Genomic DNA, 22,268 nt, shown 5'->3' on the forward strand with positions numbered 1-22,268 from the left:
GTACAAAAGGTTCAAACAGTTCATGGTGGGTGTCTTCAATACAGAGTAGAATAGGTTTAATTCGAGGCGTGACATACCCCTGATTAATGGTTTCACCCGTCACTGCATGGATGGCGTATGGCTTGGAGGTGGCGGATTGTTGAAGTTGGAGTTTCTGACAGAGCTGCCCAGAGATGAAGTCTCCTGCTGACCCGGAATCCACAATGGCTGTAGCAGAGACATTGAAGCGTGTAGATTTCAGAATCACAGATATCGATTAACGGAGCTGATACAGAGGCGGACGTGCAGACAGAACTCACAAGCATTCTAGGAGGTCGTGTAGGGCATGAGCGAAGAAAATGTCCTCCCATTCCACAATATAGACACAGTTTTAAATCTCGACGGCGAGAACGTTCAGCTTGGGACAGTCGATAGTTATCCACCTGCATCTTCTCGACAGTGACTTCGGAGGGTCGCTTATCGGGTACTGAGGTGGTGAAAAGGTGGGTTGCTGGGCTTCACGATAGCAGCCTTGAGATCTTTGGTGCACACGGAGAGCTTGCTGTATGAATTTCTCGACCCCAGGCTATCATCATAAATCGCAAGTTGAAGGCGGAGTGCAGGATTCAAACCACGTCAGTAGATGTAAATGGCGCTTTTAGTTCCACCCACTGGCGGCGCTAGAGTCGCGGAATTCCAGTGAATATTCAGCAACTGACTTCTTGCCTTGGTGTAATTGCAATAGCTTGTCACTGATGGATGAATCATCTACTGGACGCTCGAAAACTTCTTTGAAATGGTTTATAAATTCTTGTACAGAGGAAGTAACGGTAGATTCCTGCAGCCACAAAGTTTCAGCCCATCTTAATGCAGCTCCTGATAACTGTTGAATAATAAAAGCAACCCTCGACTTTTCAGTGGGGTATAACTGAATTTGTTGTTCTAGAGCGGCGAACACTGTAACAGGAAACCGTTGCAATCCTCCGCCCGGCCGGAGAATGACGCTGGACGGGAAGTTGGATTGGTGAAGCAAACCAGAGAAGGAGCGGGGTTTACAGAAGTGCTGGAAGCTGGCTGACTGGGATTAACAGCGGCGGCTGTCGGTTGTGCAGGGTTATCAATATTACAAACAGATTCCATCAGCTGTTCTTCTTCCCTTTTTTCGGCCAAGCCTTCTGTCAGGGTAGAGACCAGGAGATCGGAGGTAAGTGATTCAAATATAGTTTTATTCAAGTATAGAAGGTGAAAGGTAAGTATCAGGTGACTTTTCAGGTGCTGGTTTAGTGAAGATAGTTCGTTGCACGGAGAACAACTGGAAATCCAAATGACTTGGATCGTAGAACATTCACTCTGTATCAGTTCGTTAACTCCTTCTCTTTTCTAGGAGCAATCGGGCCGGTTTGATCAGATCTCAGACAAGGGTTCAGGAATCGGATAAGTGATCTGGAGATGGCATAACAACAGTGCATAGGGTTAGTATGAATCAGGTAAGAAAACGGAATACTCAGGTTTTCAGGATCGACGGAGATATCAGGACTCAGGGAGAAATGGTCTGTTCCTGTTGGAGGCTTGACAAAGACTGGATACAAGGTGATAAGTGATGACCAGGTGTTTGTGATTTAGAATTCTGGGGAGAGTGATCTTTGAGTGGTGGACTGCAATGAACTTGACTGATCTCTGACAGTTGGTTCCTGTTTTTCATGTCTCTTATTTTGAAAAGTTAATGTCAAGTGTTTCCCTAGTTATGTGGTTTCCTGTTTTCCCTCTTTGTTCATGTGTCTTGTTTTCCTTGGTTCATTGTTTGATTACTTTGTAATTAGTTCTAGTTTGTAATTGGTTTTAGGTTATTAGTCTTGTTATCTTGTTTAGTGTTCTGTCAAGTCAAGGCAAGTCAAGTCAAGTGAAGTCCAGTCAAGTCAAGTTCATGGTTATGTTTTGTTTTGATTCACATTTTTGTCAGGGTTTTTTGATATTAAGTTTTGGAATAAACTGCACTTGGGTTCTTCAATTCATCGTGTCATTACCATTGCCAGCTACACAATGTTACACTTCTGCTCCAAACGTTCTTCAAACCGTCTGCTTGTATGAATGTAACAGATCATAAGAAAGTGTTTCACCGCTGTTCAAATGCACTTTGGATCGCATCATTTATATGGATAATTGTTTTCCATCTGAAAGGACTAAATATTAAACAAAACAAATGACAATAACATGAAAAGTAATCTCTTCAGTAATCAAAATACTTTTGGAATGTATTCTAAATACCATTGTGGCAGGGCGCCACAACCATATCATTTGTATATAAATTGTACCTATAGTGGAATACAGTTACTTATTTTGTGTACCATAAGATTGAAGCATGGAATCTAAATTGATTCATCGCTAGCTGCGTTATCTCCCTACTATGTATTTAGAAATAGTTTTAGGATACTGTTCTAAGCAATGCACCCTATTTAAAACCTTGCCAAAATGCAGTAATTAAACACCGGTTAATGCAATAAAGGTTGCAGCAGTATTAGCAAATAACAATTAATTTTGACCATTGGGAGGCATTGAGATAATCTCAAGGGTGAACTTGCTCCTTAGCCTCCACGTCATGTTCACCATTATTACTCTCAGCAGGTAATGCGTCTGCTGCAAACAAACTTCTTCCCCATCAAAAGCGATTGCTGGCGGTGTATCAGATCTTTCTGCTTCCATTTCTGTATGGAACGCATACTTTTCTAGATCCAATCAATTCCCAGTGGATAAAATCAAGCCCTGCCCTCTATTTTTTCTCATTCAATATTCCATTCCATATATAACGGTCGACCTCTAGGCTCAACTATTGCTGGACTCATTTTCTAGACAGATGGCTCGGTGAATTCGGCGAAGGTAGGTCAACAGTTCTGCTGCTAAAATTGGTCTGTGCTTACCGAAAATCAAACCACTGATCCCCATTACCCCAGTGTTGTTGAATGGATGGGCACATGTGAGCTCCAGTTTATACAATACATGCAGCCTGATCTTATTAAATTTACGTGACCATGGCAACATTTTTGTCATATGTCAGCTTGCATTCTTGACTGGTCTCGAACCAGTCTTTCCAACACTCTATCAGGTGAGTTACCATGCAAGCTAATTACTTTGGAATAAGTGCGTAAATGTAGGTGGCTATGTAAAACAAGCTTTGTATCATTTTTCAATTAATGCATTAGAATAAAAGTGTGTCCTTGTCATAACATAGCAGTGTGAGTAATAGTGTGAAAAATAAGTGTTTATAAAGTCATAATCAGCCATTATTGAACTAGTGATTTGTGTGACAGTGAATAAACGGCACAGTTGTTAGTAACTCAATGTGACAGGGCGGAGGGGCCGGGTCGTGATTATACACACCCGGTCCCTTATCAGGCTAATTAAGCCTCCGAGAGGGATAAAGGCCGATTGCAGACGGTGGTGCGACGAGAGAGAGATCGTTTTTGGACATGTCCATCTTGTGTGTGTGTTTGTCTTTTGTTTAAGTTAATCATTAAAATATTGTTTATATCACCAGGCTGGTTCTCGCCTCCTCATTTCCATTGAACTGCTTTACACTTTAGTGTTAATTTTACCAGAAAACAGCAGCAAAACGTTTGAGAGCTTTTAAAATTCTGTTTGCAAATATGTAGTTGAAGTAACGTTAATTCTATGAGACTAGGTTGAATACATGAAACACTGTGTATATATATATATATATATACACATACACCTAAAGGATTATTAGGAACACCTGTTCAATTTCTCATTAATGCAATTATCTAATCAACCAATCACATGGCAGTTGCTTCAATGCATTTAGGGGTGTGGTCCTGGTCAAGACAATCTCCTGAACTCCAAACTGAATGTCAGAATGGGAAAGAAAGGTGATTTAAGCAATTTTGAGCATGGCATGGTTGTTGGTCCCAGACGGGCCGGTCTGAGTATTTCACAATCTGCTCAGTTACTGGGATTTTCACGCACAACCATTTCTAGGGTTTACAAAGAATGGTGTGAAAAGGGAAAAACATCCAGTATGCGGCAGTCCTGTGGGAGGAGAATGGGCCAACTGATTCAAGCTGATAGAAGAGCAACTTTGCCTGAAATAACCACTCGTTACAACCGAGGTATGCAGAAAAGCATTTGTGAAGCCACAACACGCACAACCTTGAGGCGGATGGGCTACAACAGCAGAAGACCCCACCGGGTACCACTCATCTCCACTACAAATAGGAAAAAGAGGCTACAATTTGCAAGAGCTCACCAAAATTGGACAGTTGAAGACTGGAAAAATGTTGCCTGGTCTGATGAGTCTCGATTTCTGTTGAGACATTCAGATGGTAGAGTCAGTATTTGGCGTAAACAGAATGAGAACATGGATCCATCATGCCTTGTTACCACTGTGCAGGCTGGTGGTGGTGGTGTAATGGTGTGGGGGATGTTTTCTTGGCACACTTTAGGCCCCTTAGTGCCAATTGGGCATCGTTTAAATGCCACGGCCTACCTGAGCATTGTTTCTGACCATGTCCATACCTTTATGGCCACCATGTACCCATCCTCTGATGGCTACTTCCAGCAGGATAATGCACCATGTCACAAAGCTCGAATAATTTCAAATTGGTTTCTTGAACATGACAATGAGTTCACTGTACTAAAATGGCCCCCACAGTCACCAGATCTCAACCCAATAGAGCATCTTTGGGATGTGGTGGAACGGGAGCTTCCTGCCCTGGATGTGCATCCCACAAAACTCCATCAACTGCAAGATGCTATCCTATCAATACGGGCCAACATTTCTAAAGAATGCTTTCAGCACCTTGTTGAATCAATGCCACGTAGAATTAAGGCAGTTCTGAAGGCGAAAGGGGGTCAAACACAGTATTAGTATGGTGTTCCTAATAATCCTTTAGGTGAGTGTATATATATATATATATATATATGTACATATAATTGTACATGAATTATACAGTCAACAGGAATGAATATTTTATTTACCCAAACCCCTACCTAACTACTAGCCTCCAATTTGTATTAGTATTTGTATCTAATGATTATATACTGTATGTTAATAAGATTAGGCCTATGTGACACCATGTCAAGGTTCGTGTGGGGAAATGAGGAGATGGGGAGCAGTGACATGCTTAAGGTAAGGCTTTAATTTTCTTTGCATTCATGTGCTGTGTATGCATACTTTTCCGTAAATATTTAGTTTATGCCTAGGGTTACGTTCTACCTAAGTTTAATGGTGCAACGCTCATTTAGTAGTGCGTAAATTGTGACTTAGTGCCCATTTATGCCACAACTAGTCTAAGTTGTAACTTACATATAGCTGGTGCAAATGGCCCCAGAAACCTTGTCTCAGATTAGCACCAGAGGGAACACATTTTTAATTGATCCAAAAATGGCTATTGTAAGGAGCTTTTCAAGAATTCATCACAACTGTGTTTATTTCAGCATACGTGTAGCACCCTGCTAAATTAATATATTGTTTATTTTAAGTTCTGTTAACAGAAATACAATATATCCTGAAACATGGGCCAGTTCAGTTGTCCCTGGTGTATAATACAATTTTGTATTAATATGTGTTAATGCAGTATAAAGTGGAGGTGTTGAAATATCCTCTGTTGTGAGTAACCTTTGAATCTTCTGTCATTTTATTTTGTATTGGGTGGCTAGGTGTCAGTTTTGTTTGTTATCAAATCAGTGCCATCCAGAGAGCAGTTGGGCAACCTATCGGGTTATTGAGGGGGCGGGACTAAAAAAAAGTTAGAGTGAGACAGAAAAAAAGTGTGACGAGAAAAAACCCAGAGAGATAGTTACGAGCTAAAGTTAGTTTGAAGTTCTGTATGATTGATATAGTGCTGTTATCGTAGTTAAGAGCCAGGGGGATTTTTATTTTATTTTTTGTCAAGTTTGTAACCCTGTTAAAACGGGAGAGTGAACTATGTTTTGGAGCTGTTTAAATCGTCCACGGAGATTCTGTTGAAGTGAAGCTATTATCTGCTACTTTTTTATCTATATATCTGCTACTACATAGCCAGAAACCACTTTGCCACCGAGTTTCTTAGTGAGAATAGACATTGTGAACTAGAATGGAATTGACATTTAGTTTTTGACAGTTGCTCATTTAGAGTTTGTGAACTTTTGGCTAGTGTGCGTCAGATGCTGCCACCCATGTTGCTGCAATAGATGTGCTCAGGATTCGCGCTGCAGGCCGGAGGTGTCGCGTTTGCACAGGGATGGACGGAACTTCAGGACGGGTTTCCTCATTGCGTCTCTCACCATTGGACGGAACGGTTTGATAGACGGTCACAATAATCTTTCAGTTACCGAGGAATCGTGAATACAGACAGTCTTATTTGGAAAGGTTTCAACTGAGCTCCAACAAGCTCTCCAACGTTATGATACCATAAAACTGAGATATAAAAGTAGAAAACAAACCCCGGGGTATGGTTCATTGTCATTTCATTTGGAACATGAGGACATTTTAAAAGGTTAACTCACCTAGTTCTAAAAAACATTCAACCGTTGTGGTCTGATATTTAAGTGTGTGCGATTGAAATGTGATTGGTGTGATTTTAGTTTCATTGTTGCACATAAGGGTTATAGTGGCTAAGTATATGTGCATGGGAGTTTCTTGCTCACAGTAAAAATAAAATAAAATAAACTAACACAGTATAGCTATATTTAAGCTAACCAGGCCTCTCTACACTCTAGCCAGAGTTGCTTACCCGAAGTTTTAGTTGCTGTAAATACTGATTATTAAATTCTAGTAACCTCTCACCAATTCATTCCCCATGCACATGATAACTCCTTAAAAAAAAGTGGAATTGTGTAGGAGGGTTACACGTGGGGGCTCGTCCGGGATTGTTGTTTACTGTTGTTTTGTGTTGTGAGCAGATTTATAAAATGAATAAAAAGTTAGTGACAGTCATAGGAAAGTCAGTGTTAAATGAGGTAGCTTCATAGCCCTATAGCCACTTATGTGTATTTAAGAGATTTTTTTCTTTTCTTTCTCTGTGTATGTAAAGCTAATATAACATGGAGTCAGAACAGATTTTCAGATGGTGTAAAGACAAAGGTATGGATGCAAGGAAAGCATTTGTGCTTAGTAGGGTTTCTCTTGGTGTTACTGATGAGACTATGTATAAGGTACTGGATGAGGCTGAAGTTTTTGGTCCCTGTAAAATCAGAGGATGGTGTGTAGAACACGTCAGTAAAAGCCAGTTAGTTTTAGTCGAAACTATTAATGATATGACTAAGACTGACATACCTGAACAGTTACTAGCTGGAGATGAGTTTGGACCTTGGATGGTGAATGTCACTGAGATCCAGAGTGTTCCTGTAACTGGTAAAGGAGACTTCCAGTCCAAGTTGCTGTCATTCTTAGCAAATGAAGGGAAGACATTAGCCGATGTCACAGGCTTACTTACCTCTGCTTCTGCTCCACCCACCGCTCCAGACCTGAACACAAAGCTGGTGAATGCCATCTCCTCACTAGTTGAAAAATGTCAAGCCACGCCTGTAGATGGACTGGGCTATCGCAAGCTACGCATGTTCTCAGGTATGAAACCCACTCCACATGGAGAAGAGGAGTATGATGCTTGGGCGGAACAGACCACCCACATGTTGGACGAGTGGCAATGTTCTGATGTTGTCAAGAGACAGAGAGTAGCTGAGAGTCTTAAAGGGCCAGCAGCAGATATTATCCGAGGTTTGCGAGTCACTAATCCCCAGGCCACTGCCAATGACTACTTTAAAGTCCTGGAAACAGCTTTTGGAACCACAGACAGTGCAGCTGATCTCATGGTAAGGTTTCATAATATATTCCAGCAAGACAGTGAGAAATTATCAGCTTACTTACACAGATTAGACAAGCTATTGCATGCAGTCCATCGTAAAGTTGGAATTGACGTGATTGACATGAACCGAGCGCGCATTGATCAAGTTGCTAGAGGCTCTCTGCCTCATGACCTTGTTGCCCTTCACATAAGACTGACTTACAAACTCAAGCCTCCTCCCAGCTTTACTGATTTGCTTCGGGATGTAAGAGAAGAAGAGGAGATGATCCTTGAAAGACCGATTGTAAAGAAGGGTGCGTCTTTAGCTATTGGTAGACGTGCAGAGTGTGCTACAGCCTCAGTTGTACATGTACTGCCAGAGCCTGCGCCAGTCTCTGAGGTAGCAGAGAAAGATCCTGCAATAGAGAGTCTAAGGAAAGAGTTTCAAGGTCTCAAGACTGATGTTGCACGCCTCCTCTCTGCCTCTGTGACTGCATCAGCAAGTGTGGCACAGCAAGTAGACCAGAACCCCAGCCAGAAAGCTACTGGAAACTCATATGCACATGTGAAGGAGAGGGCACCCAAACCTCAGTATCGTGCTGATGTCTTTTGCTACAGATGTGGTGAAGATGGTCATTTCCAGCGGGAGTGTCAGAACCCAGAGAATCTCAGAAAAGTGAACAAGCGTCTCTTAAAAATAAAACAGCCGACGGGAAACTTTCCAGGGGCTCAGTAGAGGAACGGCCTGACGCTCCGGAGAAGATACATTCCACAAGGTGTGACACGCTACAAGAAAAGAAGGCTAACTTGCCAGAGGGTTTAGTTGGACCTAGCTCTATTGTCTCAGTACAAATTGAGGGCATTTACGCCAAAGCATTACTTGATAGCGGGTCTCAAGTTACCCTACTGTATCGCTCCTTTTATGACAAGTATCTGAAGTACCTGCCTTTGATCCCTATTGAGTGCCTGGAGATTTGGGGCCTCAGTGCAAAGGAGTATCCATATAATGGTTATATGTGCTTGAAGCTTGAGTTTACTGAAGAGGTAGTGGGAGTAGCTGAGACCGTAGAAACACTTGTGCTTGTGTGTCCAGATCCGGTCATGAAAGGGGATGTTTCCGTTGTGGTCGGCACAAACACCTCTATAGTTCGAAGACTGTTCCATTCATGCAAAACACATGGAGGAGACCATTTTCTTAACACCCTCTCTGTTCATCCAGTAATAAAAGATGCTTATGAAAAGTTTCAGGAAACTCCTGATGACACAGCTGAGATAAAAAAGGAACAGTCTGGTTCACACGAGACAAGCCTTTCACTCTGCCACCTGGCGGCGTTGCAGCGGTTGTTGGTATTCCAACGTTTCCTGGAGGTCTCTCTAGCCAAACTGTTCTTATAGACCGTCCGGAGGAGGATTGTTTTCCTGAAGAGCTTCTGGTCATACCGTTTGTTGAAAAGTCCACCGCTGTCCACTGTCGTCACATCACAGTCACCATGAGAAATGTGTCCAGTCATAATGTGATATTAAAGCGTGGAGTTCCTATTGCTCATCTGTTCCCTGTAGATGTACTAAATACAGTTCTTGAAAAGGAGGGTTCTAAGCTGTCAACACCTAAATTGTCCCCATCCTCTTTCAACTTTGGTGATTCTTCTGTGCCACCTGAGTGGAAGGAGCGACTGTGTCAAAAGATGATGGAGAGAAAAGAGGTTTTCTCCTGCAGTGAGTTTGATGTGGGTTGTGCAAAGAGCACACAACACAGCATTCGGGTGACAGATGATAGACCTTTCAGAGAACGTTCTAGACGTTTACCACCGGGTGATTTGGAGGATGTGAGGAAGCATCTGAATGATCCCAAAGAGGCAGGAATCATTTCGGAATCCAGAAGCCCCTATGCTTCTCCAATAGTTGTGGTTCGCAAGAAAAATGGCACCATACGAATGTGTGTGGATTATAGGACGTTAAACAGGAGAACGATTACGGACCAGTATACAGTTCCTCGTGTGGAAGATGCTTTATCCTGCCTGGGTGGTAACCAGTGGTTCAGTGTGCTTGACCTCAGAAGCGGCTATTATCAGATCCCTTTAGCTGCTGTTGATAAAGAAAAGACAGCCTTCACTTGCCCAGCATTGTTTTATCAGTTTGAGCGGATGCCACAGGGGATTTGTGGGGCCCCGGCCACATTTCAACGAATTATGGAAAGGACTGTTGGTGATATGAACCTACTGGAAGTGCTGGTGTATCTGGATGACGTGATCGTTTTGGAAGAACATTAGAGGAACACGAGCAGCGCCTTCTTAAAGCCCTCGACAGATTGAAGGAGGAAGGATTAAAGATATCGTTGGATAAATGTCAGTTCTGCTGCCCCTCTGTTACATACCTTGGCCACATTGTGTCTAGAAATGGCATTGCTACAGACCCTGCAAAGATTGAGGCTGTGAAATCATGGCCACGTCCAGAAAACATCACTGCTCTTCGTTCCTTCCTTGGCTTCTGTGGATATTACAGACATTTTGTAAAAGATTTCTCCCAAGTCTGTTATCCACTCAACCAGTTGCTGCAGGGCTGCATTGTGGCTGGAAGGACAGGGAAAGGGGCAAAGAAAAATAAGGACATCAAAGAACAGAGGAAAGCACAAGCAGGCACAGCAACAAAAGAGTGGTACCATCCTTCTGAGACTTTTGGGGCTAGGTGGGATAAAGACTGTGAGAAAGCTTTTGAGGCTTTAAAGAGAAGTTTTACAGAGGCGCCTGTGCTGGCAATCGCCAACCCAAAACTGTCATATGTGCTGCATGTTGATGCGAGCAAAGAAGGATTGGGAGGTGTCCTCTACCAGGATCAGGGAGAAGGTTTGCTCCCAGTTGCTTTTGTCAGCAGAAGCCTCTCGCCAGCAGAAAAGAATTATCCCACGCATAAGCTCGAGTTTCTGGCATTAAAATGGACTGTTGTCAACAAATTGCATGATTACCTCTATGGAGTCAAGTTTGAGGTCCACACTGATAACAATCCATTAACATATGTCTTAACTACAGCTAAATTGGACGCAACAGGGCATCGATGGTTGGTGGAATTGTCAACATATGATTTTAGTCTGAAGTATCGGCCTGGAAAACAGAACGTGGATGCGGATGCATTGTCACGCCGTCCTCATGCAAATCACAATGCTTCACATGAGAAGGAAACACTGCTTGCCACCACAGTCCAAGCTGTCTGTCACATGTCCAATGTCAGAATACCTCACTGTCGCCGGTGCAGAGCTGTGGATCTCATGGGCTCATCCAAAGGTGCGGTGCCCAGAGCCTATTTCAACTTGTCCTTTCTGAACACTCAGCAGTTGCCCAAATTGAGCGCAGCAGAAATCTCAAATTCTCAGCAGAAAGACCCATGCATTGGAGAAGTGTGGCGTGCTATCATTCAGAAAAGTGCCAACCATGCCAATAAAGAGAAACATCCTGATGTGTCATTGTTGTTAAAAGAGTGGGATAAGCTAATGGTCAAAGACTCTGTGTTGTATAGAATGAGCCATCCACCAAATAAACCAGCTCGGCAGCAGCTGTTACTCCCACAAGAGTTCAGAACAACTGTGCTCCAGTCTTTGCATGACCAAGCGGGCCATTTGGGGGTTGACAAGACATACGGCCTGATACGAGAGAGGTTTTACTGGCCTCGCATGAAAGTTCAGGTTGAACGGTACTGCAAGAGCTGTCCGAGGTGTATTCAGAGGAAGACACTGCCTAAAAGAGTTGCTGAGTTGTCACATCTTAACAGTGATGGACCGATGGATCTCGTCTGTATGGATTTTCTGACAATTGAGCCTGACTCCAGAAATATCTGCAATGTGCTCGTAGTTACAGATCATTACACGAGATATGCTCAAGCTTTTGCAACTAAAGATCAAAAGGCATCGACTGTCGCTAAGGTTCTGTAGGAACAGTACTTGGTCCACTATGGTTTGCCAAGAAGGGTGCACTCAGATCAGGGCAGGGATTTCGAGAGTCGGCTTATCCATGAACTGTTGAGCATGCTTGGCATAAAGAAATCCAGGACCACTCCTTATCACCCTCAGGGTGATCCACAGCCTGAACGTTTTAACAGAACTCTTCTTGACATGCTTGGAACTTTGGAAACACAAGACAAAAGTAGATGGAGTAAACACCTCAGCCATCTTGTACATGCGTACAATTGCACAGTGAATGAGTCAACAGGCTATTCTCCATATTTTCTAATGTTTGGACGAGAAGCCAGGCTGCCAGTAGACGTGACATTCGGGATCTCAAGTGATGGCACATCCACAAAATCCTACTTGAGGTATGTCAAAAACATGAAACGTGAGCTCCAAGCTGCCTATCAGTTGGCTGGGAGTATGGCAGAGAAGAAAAATGCAGGGAACAAGCAACGCTATGATCAGAGAGTTCGTTTCTGTCCATTAGATTCTGGGGACAGGGTCTTGATTCGAAACCTTGGTTTACAAGGGAAGCACAAGCTTGCTGATCAGTGGAAAGATACTCCTTACATTGTGGAGAGTCAGCTGCCTGGTTTGCCCGTATTCAAACTGAAGCCAGAGAGTGGACATGGCTCTGAAAAGATACTGCACTGCAATCACATTCTGCCGATCAGACAGGAAGTGCAGCTGCGGCCTGAGATGAACAAAGAGCCTCCAAAACAAAGGAGAGTCAGTAGACGGCTCAAAACAAAGAGATCAGAGAACTGTGACGCTCCTTGCTTACTAGCATCTGAACAGGATCATAAGATGGAGGCAGCATCTGACTCCGACGATGATGAAATGGGTGTATGGCATGACTATTATGTACCACGAGAGTTGCCAGGACCAGAACCTCAAAACATTGATCACTCTGAGCCTTTCAGTCTGGATTTGGATCTGGCTGTTTTGACAAGTAGATCGGAAACGGATGAGACTTCATCTGAAGAACCTGCTGCAGTGGCGGAGGATGACCATTTGATACAATATGTGACTGCAGAAATTGTGGAACGAGAAAGAGACACTGAAATACAGATGTCAGATGAAATAGATGAGAGACAAAACAGTGTAACAGATGTTGGCTCTGACAAGACAACTCAACCTCAGAGACTAAAGAAAGCTCCAACCAGACTAACTTATGACTTTCTAGGTACCCCAATGCCAGTAGCCGTTGGTACACATAGTGCTACCGTAGTTGAAATTAATGACAAAAAAGATTCTTCAGTCCTATCTCCTATTAAGAGATATAAAAGTTATTTTTACAAGTGGATAGGTTAAGGGGAATGTTAGTAATCTTCCTAACACAATCTTTTAAGAGAATGTGTTTATTTTCTTGAATGTGATTTACGGTGTTAGACGTGTCATGAGGGCATGACCATTTTTTTTTGTGGGGGAGAATGTAGCACCCTGCTAAATTAATATATTGTTTATTTTAAGTTCTGTTAACAGAAATACAATATATCCTGAAACATGGGCCAGTTCAATTGTCCCTGGTGTATAATATAATTTTGTATTAATATGTGTTAATGCAGTATAAAGTGGAGGTGTTGAAATATCCTCTGTTGTGAGTAACCTTTGAATTTTCTGTCATTTTATTTTGTATTGGGTGGCTAGGTGTCAGTTTTGTTTGTTATCAAATCAGTGCCATCCAGAGAGCAGTTGGGCAACCTATCGGGTTATTGAGGGGGCGGGACTAAAAAAAAGTTAGAGCGAGACAGAAAAAAAGTGTGACGAGAAAAAACCCAGAGAGATAGTTATGAGCTAAAGTTAGTTCGAAGTTCTGTATGACTGATATAGTGCTGTTATCGTAGTTAAGAGCCAGGGGGATTTTTTTTTTTTTTTTTTTTGTCAAGTTTATAACCCTGTTAAAACGGGAGAGTGAGCTATGTTTTGGAGCTGTTTAAATCGTCCACGGAGATTCTGCTGAAGTGAAGCTATCACCATATCCATGTGCGAACTGCTACTACATAGCCAGAAACCACTTTGCCACCGAGTTTCTGAGTGAGTATAGACATTGTGAACTAGAATGGAATTGACATTTAGTTTTTGACAATTGCTCATTTAGAGTTTGTGAACTTTTGGCTAGTGTGCGTCAGATGCTGCCACCCATGTTGCTGCAATAGATGTGCTCAGGATTCGCGCTGCAGGCCGGAGGTGTCGCGTTTGCACAGGGATGGACGGAACTTCAGGACGGGTTTCCTCATTGCGTATCTCACCATTGGACGGAACGGTTTGATAGACGGTCACAATAATCTTTCGTTTACCGAGGAATCGTGAGTACAGACAGTCTTATTTGGAAAGGTTTCAACTGAGCTCCAACATGCGCGCCAACGTTGTGGTACAACAAAACTGAGATATAAAAGTAGAAAAAAAAAACCCGGGGTATGGTTCATTGTCATTTCATTTGGAACATGAGGACATTTTAAAAGGTTAACTCACCTAGTTCTAAAAAAACAATATAAATACATTTCAAGTATAACATTCAACCGTTGTGGTCTGATATTTAAGTGTGTGCGATTGAAATGTGATTGGTGTGATTTTAGTTTCATTGTTGCACATAAGGGTTATAGTGGCTAAGTATATGTGCATGGGAGTTTTATGCTCACAGTAAAAATAAAATAAAATAAACTAACACAGTATAGCTATATTTAAGCTAACCAGGCCTCTCTACACTCTAGCCAGAGTTGCTTACCCGAAGTTTTAGTTGCTGTGAATACTGATTATTAAATTCTAGTAACCTCTCACCAATTCATTCCCCATGCACATGATAACTCCTTAAAAAAAAGTGGAATTGTGTAGGAGGGTTACATACGTGAGCATTCAGAAGCAACAGAATATTGGGTTGAGAATAATTTTCCTGCAAAAAATAAACAAACATACAAACACACAAAAAACATCTTAATCCAGCATCAAGTGTTTTACTGCTCTTAGCTGATTTAAACTTTTCTTAACTGTTTCCCAACCTGGTCTAGCTGGTCTCCCTGTCTGACCAGCAGGAATATGCCCAAAACCAGCCAAGCCAACTGACCAGGCTGGGAGACCAGTTAAGACCCAACCAACTCAGACTAGTTTTACCAATTTTAGTTTTTTTTTGTTTGTTTGTTTGTTTTTTTCCCCAACAGGGTTAGGATTAGTTACAAAGATCAGCTGATGTTTATTTCATTCATTATGAGATGCATGTTGGTTCCTAACTGTGTTGGCTTACGTCTTCAAACAAAGAGGACAAAAAGAGAGACAGGAAGAGAAAGCATACGCTCTGCTGGCACAAGGCAACGCCTCCATCTCTAACAGCAAAGGGGAAAGTCCCCTTAGAGAGAGAGAGAGCATGAGAGAATGAGACAGAGAAAGAGCAAAAACATTAAGCAATCCCAAGCTGTCAGACCAACTACATGTCCTTCTCCATTACAGTTCTCCCGCCGTTTTAGACATATTGTAAATAGTCTATTTCCCAATTTGAATTCTGTACACTTGTAAACACTCATAGGCTTTTGTTTTAGTGTATGTTTTGCACAATTGCAACAAGCATATAGATGATGCATTTTTTCATGTTACCTTCAGAATTAGGAAACACGCTGACACTCCTACACGTTTCTAAACACCGACAACGGTTTGCACAAGAGTAGCAGCTTACAACTGAAATATTCACGGTAAGGACAGTTATCATACAATCTAATTTGAATTGTTCCATTTTTGTCTATGAACTACCCTTGCATGAATGTTTGTTTGATTATTTGCTCTGTAGGTATTAGTGAGTGTTCTTTTCTACCGGTGTCCTCTAACTACAGCATTTGACCAGGTTGGAGGCTTCCGGGTCATCTTGTACACTCTTATTTAAACCACTTACCTTAAAAGGTCTTTTGGAGCGTATTCGTAATTAAACTTTTTCTGGAAAATGAAAAGCGGATGACATACCTAGGTGAAAGTCAGGTCAGACAAAACAGTCTGCTTTTGATCATAGGTGCAGGGGAGGAGTGCTATCAGGCTATTTCTGTCCCTTTATCTGCTTCTCAAATTAAGTGATGGAGCAATGGTGATTGGGCTTAATACCCTCTATATGGCTGAGTCAAATTTGGTTGATAAGCACTGGTCTCAAACCCTCATCCTGTGAGTTACGTTAGCCTATGTCATACCAATGTGACATCTGCACAAAGGCATCAGAATTGTTTTTAACTCAAGCATTCCTAACTATTAATATTAAATGCTATGAAGTTTTGACCATGATTTTTATATAGCTTACATTTCAAATACATTTTCTGTCTGCTCAAATTTATGTGGGTCAAATGCTGTGCCCATCTTTTCAAACTAATCTAGAATGCCTTTTTGGATTGCTGATGTGTTTGTTATTCTTTTTCGTAAATTAATTGTTTAGTCAGATTCAAATAGCATATGTGGTACAATTGACAACATCCATTCTCTGATATTAATATCATACAAGCAACAAGGATTGCTTAGAGGTGTTTTGAGTGCTGCGTTATGAGGTCTTTCTGTATGTGAGGGTGAACAATGATTCTGAATATAGTTGAATGGTTTTATGACCACAAGATTCATGACACCTGCCCACCTAGAGGTTACAGTGGTACACAGTGATGGTTGTGTAGTTCTTAATTTTAAAAAGTTACTATACAGTATGTAACTGATGATATTTCAGTATGATGTTTTGTTTTTGTGTTTGGCTCTACAACGAGAACAGGAACTGTCGATTTTTTATATTTTAGTGTAATGTCACAGAAAAAAAAAACAAAAGAAAAAATGACAGTTACAGTAAGGCACTTAAAATAGAAGTGAATAAGTCCACGCTGTAAAAATATCACTGTGAAATGTATAGTAACTGGCTGGCAGCAGTTAGCTATTAAGTTGCTATAGTACATAGTACACAGTATGCTTACTGTAAATTTTATCACAGAACCTATAAAATACTAGTAATTGTTATTACAGTAATAATCACATTACTGTAATTGTCATCAGAATAATAGGATACTGTATTTTTATCACAGCAAATATTATACTACTGTAACAGGCATTACTGCATTCATTTTAATACTGTAAATTAATAACTGTAAAATAATTACATTATGTAAAATGAAGACTGTTTTTGTCACATAAATTACATTTATTGTATAACTTCATTCAACTTTCAATATTTTAAATGTGAAAATATATAAATAGGTTTTATTTGGGATTTTTCATTTTGTATAAAAAAAATTTATAAAAAAACTTACATCAACTTACAAATCCTTCCACTTTGTTCAAGTTACCCTGATAATGTAAACGGCATGGCCTGAAATTCTTTTGTTAATCTTTCATGCATATTTAGAGAGTTTTAACATGATTGATTTATTGTTTGAAGAGTTTTAGTTAATTTTACTGTAATTCTAGGGACAAATATAAAAGAAAGAAAATACAAAGGGAAGGAGTTGTTAAACATGAAGATATGTGCAAGTCCCCTATTGTTTTACATATGCTTTCTTAGACTCATTGACAGTCACATGTATCCTAACATTGATTCAACGTGAAAAAACACAAAAATATACACACAAGATATTCAAGTCATTTTTTTTTATAATCAAAACAGTAAAATCCAAGCACTGGAAGCAATTAAAATGTTCAGTTAAAAGTGGACATGTACAAAAACACATATGAACCAAAAATAGAAGAATTTTAAACAAAAATGACTGACTTTATTGTTCCTGAACTGGATTCTGCTTCCTGAACTGGATATTTCTTCCTGGGCTATAGAGTCTTCTTCTCTGCAGAGGAAGGAATTAGTTACTAATTGTGATGAGGAGGAGGGCCGGACCGGGCAGTGAGTACGCACGTGAGTACGGATACAGTAGTTTGGGAGAGAGAAAGCCACATGATCCAATTGAACTTTTATCAAATAATATTAATGTAACTGATGACGTTACCAAATAAATATCACCAGATAACATAATCTATCAAAATTTCATGTCCAAATAGTTTCTTTTGGTAATATTATGCAAAATAGCTTACTAGCTAAGGAGCTCGCTCTCTCGCTCTACTTCTCTCTCCCAGTGCACACTTAATGTTAAACACATAGGAAACTTTACATGAGTAAACTGTGCCAATTTAATGAAGCATTGCAAAATAAGGAGCAAAGTTACCTTGCTGAAGTCAAAGGCTGAAGAAAGTGTGGAATCTTGTCATTAAGCTCTTGCAACAAAATAGTGTGGAGAAAAGCAGGTGACCATCAGAATATCGTTAGACTCCCATCATTTGTGTAACTGTTAAAGTTATGGAGGATATAAATATATTGTGTCCTCCTCTGTCTACGTGATAACTAAAACTAAAAAACGTCTGTACTGGAAATAATACAAAGTGTACCAACACCAAAGACAGTTTATTGTTTCTATTGCTGAAAAAAAAAAAAGAAATCAAAGGATTCACAGGAAAAAAACATATTTACTGTAGAATTCACCCGCCAAAGAAATTTGACCATGCTGCTTTGCAGATCTACAGCAACATGCTATTACAGGTTCTACAGTAAGAATGTGTTCATTATACAGTAATAATGCTGTGAAAATTACAGAAATGTGTTACAGTGGAGTCCATAAACACAAGAATACACATTGTTTCAAAAGTTAATTCACAATACGGAAACATTATATATGATAAAAATATGATTTATCACACTAAAATCATGTTAATGTGTATAATGTTTACATCTTATGGCCATTTTAACAATGTGTCTTTTATTTTGTATGCACTGGCCCCATTCACCTACATTGTAAATGCCTTATTTTAACCACCATTTATGCTTTTCTAAAACTAAATGTGGGACAAGATTATTCTGAAGAAATCATTTTGTGGTGATCAACATTATGCCACAAATTGCACAAATATTATCCACTGAGCTTAACTTGTATTGGACCTAGAATATTCCTATAATAATTATACATTGTGAAAGATATGTTTTGTGTGGTAATCTAAAACATGTGTTTCATGTGGTAACTAAATTAACTGGAAGTCAAAAATGTGATTTAATTTGACATAATGTAGCTGAAAAATGAGGTTACATTAGGATAGTAATACATTAGATCAAGTATAAATAGATCCATAGGGTAACATTTGCAGGTTACCATTTTTTATGGTGTAGAAATAACAATATCAAGCAGCTCCATAAAATAAATTCACAGTAAATGCATATTGTACACAAGTATAAATCAGTAATTACTTATGTAAACAGGCCTACACAGTAACATGAATGTTGTAAAATAGAGCATGGCCTATGAATTCTCACAATATTATTGAGGATTCAAGCAAATAAAAGTCTAAAGAATATAGGTTATTAAAGATGTTTTTAATTAAATTATTTTGCTTTTATATTCCTTTATATAAATATAAAGGAATATAAAAGCAAAATAATTTTTTTTTTGCTGAAAATACAATACAGCTGGGGAATGATCCAAAAGAAGAGCACATTTTGAGAGAGAGAGAGAGAAAGCACTACAGTATGTAAACAGGCTGTCAGAAAAGAAAGTGCAGGAACATTTTTACCAGCTTCAGCCAAGGGAGAGCATTGTGTAGAGCACACTGAAGGCTAATCACGAGGGGAAGAGAGAGAGAGAGATTTTTTTTTTTTTTTTAACAAACATTTTTTAAAGAAAAATTGTAAACATTTAATTAAAAATATAAACTACATCATGTTTATAAAAGATGTGAAAAGTAAATTCCATTTTCGACAACAGAACACAATGCCCATCTACAAGCCTTATAAAAATAGAAGTCAATTAACAGTCTCGATTTAATCATAGCTGTAAACATCATTACAACATTATAATCACCCTTTTGTTCAACTTTTCTCGTTCTGTTAACATATATTGCCATTTTTGCCTTGCCTATAATAAAATTGATCAATTGACATTCATGTTGTCTTCTTTAGGTATATTTAAAACCAAAAATAAAAACTTAACACAGTAAATTTTTCATCAAAACAACTGAAAATGTCTTTCAGCAAGTCAAATAAGGGCTTAAGTCTTGAACAGTGCATAAACAAATGAAAAATGGTCTCTCTTTGGGACAAAAGGACAATCATGACTAACAATTGGATTTCAAATAGAAACAAAATAATTAACAGCGATTATACCATTTATAATTCTCCACTGTAAATCCCAATTATTTTTGTTAATGGTGGCTTATAGAGTGCCCTCCACTCCTGTTTTACATCTCTATCAGAAAAAATGGTACGCCAAAGTGAATCAACTCTTTCGTGCAGATCTTTTTTGATAAAACGTTTACACAAGCATTGTAAAATAAAATTCCCCCAACTTCATATAAATCCATATCTGGTACATTTTCCAAAAAAATTCCAGAGTGTTCCCCTATATCTGGTGACAAAAAAACACTTTGGGAAAGCATCTTTATCATTAGGTAAAACATTTTCAGCAAAAAATAAATTTCAAGCATGTTCATTTCTTTTACTGTGAGTACAGATTGAAAATTCTGAAGAAATTTTACAACAGTTCAAATTGATTTAATACCTAAAGAGGCAGCTACATTTTCCACATTTTTTAACTTTGGACCAGACACATTAATTAAACTCCCCAATGTTACGATCTTATATTTAGTAAATGCACCATTTAGTAGTCCACATGTATCCAAAATATCCAAAGGAGATGTTTTGCCGCAGTTCTGCTTTCATTGTCATTGACCACCTCCTTCTTTTTTTAGATACAAAATGTTGTGTGGTATCCAGTGCAGCTTGTCCCAAAAAACAGGCTGAATTTTCCCAAGTAAATAAGCCGGTGGATCAATGCAAGCCATCCGGTGCCACAAAGAGGAAGACACCAAATTGCTAATAACCAAAGTGCATCCCCTGTAAGATAAATTTGGTACGAGCCATTTCTATTTTTCAAGTAGGCTCTTTAGCTTTTCAATTGTTCCTATCCAATTTTTTTGAGCTACAGTTTCATTGCCTAAGTATACTCCCAAATATTTAAAACCATCTCTTGTCCAATGTAAACCCTCTGTGAAAATTTTCCACTGTCCTATCAAAACTGCCTCACTTTAACTTTAATTAACTGTAACGTTGTTCCACTTAATTCTTGTAGAAGAAATTACGCTAAAACCTTTTATTGTATTGTCAAAAGTAAGTCTACATCATTTTGCTTATTCGTCATTATAATAACATAATTTGCATATGCAGAAAGACATAAAGAAGTTTTACAATTTTGTAAAAACACCCCTTCTAAAACTCTCCGTAAAAAACTCAAAAGCTGTTCTATTGCAAGATTATATAATAAACCTGACAAAGAACAACCTTGACTTACCCCACAACACACTTTAAAAGGAGCACATAATCCACCATTAAACTTCAGTAAACTCTCAATATCACGGTAAGACTTTAATGTAAGCTAAACATTTTGAATTAAGCTTGAAGAGTCTTCCATAAATAATTGTGTTCTAGGAGGTCAAAAGCTTTTTCTTGGTCTAAAGGAATCAATCCTATATCAAGACCAAACATCTTAGAAACATCAAACAAATCTCTAATTAAATGGATTTTATAAAAAATGGACCTCTTAGGTACACAATACTACTGGTCAGGATGGATAACGTCAGCTAAAACTTTTCCCAAACGGGTAGCTAGTGCTTTAGATAACAGTTTATAATCACAACACAATAAAGACACAGGTCTCCAGTTTTTTATATCGCTCAAATTACCCTTCTTAGGCAAAAGGGTCAAAACCGCTCTTCTGCAACTCAAAGGCAAAAGCTCTTTGGCTAAACTATCATTAAGAACAATTAGCAAATTTTGTCCAATGATTGACCAAAAAAATTTTTACACTCAACAGGGATTGCATCTAATCCAGGAACTTAGCCATTCTCCATGCCCTGCAGAGCTTTAAACAATTCCTATAGGCCAATCGGCTTTGTAAGTGCTACATTCGCTCTTTCTGACACTTTAGGTAATAAAAAAAAACAGTTCTATATCTTTATCTTCTTTATATTCTGACTTATAAAGCTTTTCGTAAAAACTGACTGCTCTTTCTCTTATTTCTGTTGAACCTGACAATAAAGATCCGGACTCAGAGAGTAATGAATGAATAAAACGTTTCTGTCCATTCTTTTTTTTTCCAATCTGAATTTTTTTTTTGATGGAACATCCATCTGTTCTATGGTCTTAAACCGTGATCTAACCAATGAACCCGGTGCTTTCATCTCTTGTAGGTCAGACAAAGCGGTTTTCGTTACAAAAAGAGAATCAATAAAAGCCGCTTACTGGAAGGCGTATGTGGTTGTGATCAATAATTTTCTCAACACAATTAAAATCTCCACCAAGGAAAAGATACTCTTCGTTACTATACATTTGTCCAGGGTCGAGCATAAAACATCCAAAAAAGCCACTCTTTCTAACGGTAAAGTGGAGGCATACACACAAATAAAAACCAGAACATATTTTTCAAAAATGGTTTGAATTTTCAAGAGTCTCTCCTTCACGATTTCTTCTATTTTAAAAGAGCATAGAGTAAAATTCTTCACAAACAAGATGGCAACTCCACCACTACTAAGTTTTGTGACTCTGT

Source organism: Xyrauchen texanus, chromosome 18, assembly GCF_025860055.1.
Source record: "Xyrauchen texanus isolate HMW12.3.18 chromosome 18, RBS_HiC_50CHRs, whole genome shotgun sequence".
Taxonomy (NCBI): domain Eukaryota; kingdom Metazoa; phylum Chordata; class Actinopteri; order Cypriniformes; family Catostomidae; genus Xyrauchen; species Xyrauchen texanus.